General features: G+C 37.8%; 1 protein-coding gene across 1 annotated transcript in view; it reads left to right on the forward strand.

Moving 5' to 3' along the window:
* Nucleotides 1–5,000, forward strand: part of phlpp2 (PH domain and leucine rich repeat protein phosphatase 2) — a 104,012-nt gene that overhangs the window by 48,368 nt on the left and 50,644 nt on the right. The gene's annotated exons all lie outside the window — the stretch shown is intronic.

The following is a 5,000-nucleotide window of genomic DNA, read 5'->3' on the forward strand; positions in this document are numbered from 1 at the left end:
ATAGCATATCCGGTAACCAAGGTTCAAGTGTGACTCTGGGATATTTCCTGATCAGGGGTGCATTTCTAGACAACGTCGTTGCTAACTAAGTTAGCAACTTACTTGGTTGCAATGCAAATTCCCATAGGAAACCAAGTAAGTTGCTGACTGGTAAGCAGCGATGCTTTCGAGAAACAGGGTCCTGAACTTTACATTTCTCTCTCTCAACCTCTGTCTTCATCTGGCTGATCAAAAACGTCAAAAAGCCCACCCCAAACATGGACAGAAGTATAGTTAGCCCACTCGACATTTATTGTTTGTCAGTCATATTTATTTAACGACCACATCTTTATCAAACGGCAGTCAGTAGACTGAGTAGTTGATAAGAGTGATAATATGACAGGTCAAAGCTGTGAAAGTATATCAGGTAAGTGAACAAACCTACATGGTTGGAGATAAAAGACTTTTATGAATGGTATTATATTATCAACAAAGACATAATGAACATCATAAAAGTATTAAACAGCAGAGTCACAGCCAGACCATTTGTGATTTTTTAAAAATATCTGACGTGATGTGATGTGATTTATCGAGATTGAGCTACGAAAAAAGAACAAGAAAAAAAGAAACATGAAATGACATGCTATCCGACCCTGCTATAAAAGGTCAATCGAAAACCTCCTGAACCCTCCCTGCCTTGTTGCGGCCCAGGGAATATGAGGTAAGCAGGAGATAAAAGTAGGTTTGAGAGGGGAGAGATGGAGAGATAGAGAGAGGGGAGGGATGGAGAGGGGGCTGGTGAGGTAAGGAGGGTCCATGACTGTCCAGTGTACTCTGTGGGTGTGTGTGTGTGTGTGAGAGAGAGAGAGAGAGGGAGAGGGAGAGGAAGAGCGAAAGAGCACTACCCTGCTTTCTCTGGGAAGATTAAGAAAGTGTGTGTGTGGTGGGGCCCAGGCAGCACCTCAGGATGTTATCAGTGAAGGAGGGCTCAATACTGGATGTGCTGTGTTTTGTATGCCGCAACTCTCCCACTGACGTGGACGTGATTGCATATTCACACACACACACACGCACTCGCGGGCTCGCTCGCACGCACGCACACACACACACACACACACACACACACACACACACACACACACACACACACACACACACACACACACACACAGGCTATGGTGACACAGCGCTGAGGTTGTTGTGTCCCCATGACATGAGTTGTCCATTGCAGGTGACATCATCTCCCGGCGGCCCAGTGTTCCCCTCCTCCCCCCTACTGAGAAACAAGGCCCAACGCTCACCGCACATGCTATTAATTAGTGGCTGTGTGTGTGTGTGTGTGTGTGTGTGTGTGTGTGTGTGTGTGTGTGTGTGTGTGTGTGTGTGTGTGTGTGTGTGTGTGTGTGTGTGTGTGTGTGTGTGTGTGTGTGTGTGTGTGTGTGTGTGTGTGTGTGTGTGTGTGTGTGTGTGTGTGTGTGTGTGTGTGTGAGAGCGAGAGAGAGAGAGGGAGAAAGAGATTGTGAATGAGCATGTGTTTCTTTGTGTTCATGTGCACACGTGTGTGTGTGTCTGTGTGTCTGTGTCTGTGTGTGATCGTGCGTGTGTACACATCCTATTCCTGTTATGTTCCTTACTCAATGGGAGATTTGTGTGTGTGTGCGTGCGTGCATGCGTGCGTGTGTGTGTGCATACGTGAGTGAGTGCGTGCGTGTGTGTGTGTGTGTGTGTGTGTGTGTGTGTGTGTGTGTGTGTGTGTGTGTGTGTGTGTGTGTGTGTGTGTGTGTGTTTGAACGCTGAATGACCCTGGTGGGTCAATGTGTGTGTCATGTGTCCGCCAGTGTTTTTCTTAAAGGTGGCAGAACATTATTATTTCCTCAGCCTCAGTTAAATAGAAATGTCCACCAGTTAATCTGAACAATGAATACTTATCGTATTTTTAACCTCAGTGAACTTCATAATGTGTCATCCGCAGTTAAGCTTTGTCAACTTCCTCCTTTCACTGTGCTTTTCAATGATGCACGGACCTATCTGGGGTTTTCTTTTTGACTATGGCTCAGTTTGCACACACCAATACACTGGCCACCATGCTGTGTGTGTGTGTGTGTGTGTGTGTGTGTGTGTGTGTGTGTGTGTGTGTGTGTGTGTATGTGTGTGTGTGTGTGTGTGTGTGTGGGTGTGTGTGTGTGTGTGTGTGTGTGTGTGTGTGTGTGTGTGTGTGTGTGTGTGTGTGTGTGTGTGTGTGTGTGTGTGTGTGTGTGTGTGTGTGTGTGTGTGTGTGTGTGCGTGTGTGTGTGCACTGATCTCATAAATAGACATTATTTGATGCTAGGAAAGCAATGGTTTAGAAAAGACCAGACCTCAACCATCCCTAACCCTTCATTCAGGAAATAAATTCCCAAGTAAAAAAAAGTGTACTTAATATATACTTAATAAGTATGTATTTTTGTATTTAAAATATACTTAAAAGTGTGTATTTAAAGAATGTTATTTTGGGACAACTTATAGTATACTTAAATACACTTGAAATATGATTAAGTACAGCTTAAACACATTTTAAGTTGACTTTTATGTACTAAAATCAAACTTTGTACAAGTGTACTTAATATACTAAAATCATACTTAACTTAAGTACATTTAAAATATACTTACTAATTCACTTTAAAATATGTTTAATGTGTACTTTAGCATGCAGTTAAGTGTATTTTAAGTATACTACAAATCTATTTCAAGGTCATAAGAAAGTACTTTAAAGCATGCTGCAGAAGCACATACTTAAGTTGTGTTATTTTGGGACAACTTATAGTATACTTAAATACACTTGAAATATGATTAAGTAGAGCTTTAACACAATTTAAGCTGACTTTTTGGTACTAAAATCAATCTTTGTACAAGTGTACTTAATATACTAAAATCATACTTAACTTAAGTACATTTTAAATATACCTACTTATTCACTTTAAAATATGTTTAATGTATACTTTAACACGTGGTTAAGTGTAACTATTTGAAGTATGCTACAAATCTATTTCAAGGTCATAAGAAAGCACTTTATAGCATGCTGCAGAAGTGCATACTTAAGTTATGTTATTTTGGGACAACTTATAGTATACTTAAATACACTTGAAATACAATTAAGTAGAGCTTTAACACATTTTAAGTTGACTTTTTGGTACTAAAATCAAACTTTGTACAAGTGTACTTAATATACTAAAATCATACTTAACTTCAAGTACATTTCAAATATACTTTCTAATACCAAACTTTAGCACATTACTTTTAAAATACAAATACACTTAAAATACACTTAATATATAATACACTAATAGTGTGCTTTCAAATACCACACTTTAGCACATTACTTTAAAAATACAAATACATTTACAATACACTTAAAATACAATACACTAATAGTATATTTTCTAATACCACACTTTAGCACATTACTTTTAAAATACAAATACACTTAAAATACACTTAAATACAATACACTAATAGTGTATTTTCTAATACCACACTTTAGCACATTACTTTAAAAATACAAATACACTTAAAATACACTTAAATGCAATACACTTATAGTGTATTTTTTTTAATACCACACTTAAGCACATTACTTTAAAAATACAAATACACTTAAACTACACTTAAAATAAAATAAACTAACAGCATATTTTCTAATACCACACTTTAGCACATTACTTTAGAAATACAAATACACTTAAAATACACTTAAAATGCAATACACTAATATTATATTTCTAAAACCATATTTTAGCACATTACTTAAAAATACAAATACACTTGAAATACACTTAAATACAATACACTAATAGTGTATTTTCTAATACCACACTTTAGCACATTACTTTAAAAATACCAATACACTTAAAATACACTTAAATACAATACACTAATAGTATAGTTTCTAATACCACACTTTAGCACATTACTTTAAAAATACCAATACATTTAAAATACACTTAAAATACAATACACTAATAGTATATTTTCTAAAACTATATTTAAGTACATTACTTTAAAAATATAAATGTATTTAAAATGTGATTAAAATACACTCAACTATTAGTATATTTTTAAAAACATATTTAAGTACTGTACTTAAAAAATATAGTGTACTTAAAATATACTTATCGAAAATCAAATATATTTAAAATACACTTAAGTACACATTTTTTTGACCTGGGTTGTTTCTGCGATATTGGGATTTGGATTTTGTCCCACAACCACACCTGAACCTAACCTGTCCCGCGATAAAGGGCATGGCATTGTCTCTAAAAAGCAAAAGTGTTAGGATATACGGGTACACAAAGATGGTAAACATTTTTTGTTGCATTTAAAGCATAGCCATGATGCCATGTATTGTAGAGTGTGTGTGTGTGTGTGTGTGTGTGTGTGTGTGTGTGTGTGTGTGTGTGTGTGTGTGTGTGTGTGTGTGTGTGTGTGTGTGTGTGTGTGTGTGTGTGTGTGTGTGTGCGTGTGCGTGTGCGTGTGTGTGTGCGCGCGCGCCTGTGTAACTAGCAAAGTGAGGCGTGGAACGTTAGTAAACCTCCTTCCCGAAGCCTCGTACAGTATCAGTAGCACTGAGCTATTGCACTGGTCCTTTAGCTCAACAGTGTCGTGCTGTGCCTCCCATACCCAAACTGTTGCGTTGACTAGGAGGTGGCGAGTTCGAGACCCGAGAGGCGGGAACACCTCAGTTACATGTGTGTGTGTGTTTGTACATACTGTTTGTGTTTATGTATACAGTATGTTTGTGTATGTGTGTGTGTGCACATGCTTTGTGTATGTGTCCACCTTATTATCCACGGTTACAAGGGTAGCGCCATTACTATTTGGCTAGCAGCTGCTAGTGCTGAATCATTCGGAAGGGCCGTGAGCAGCCTAACAAGAACGAGCAGACCAGAAATTCTGTGGTGTCGCAAAAAACTTTGACATGGGCGGGATTAATGAGTTGGGTAATACGGTGTGTGATGTTTGTAAATATGTGTATCTATCTATTT

Source organism: Engraulis encrasicolus, chromosome 22 (assembly GCF_034702125.1).
Source record: "Engraulis encrasicolus isolate BLACKSEA-1 chromosome 22, IST_EnEncr_1.0, whole genome shotgun sequence".
NCBI lineage: Eukaryota > Metazoa > Chordata > Actinopteri > Clupeiformes > Engraulidae > Engraulis > Engraulis encrasicolus.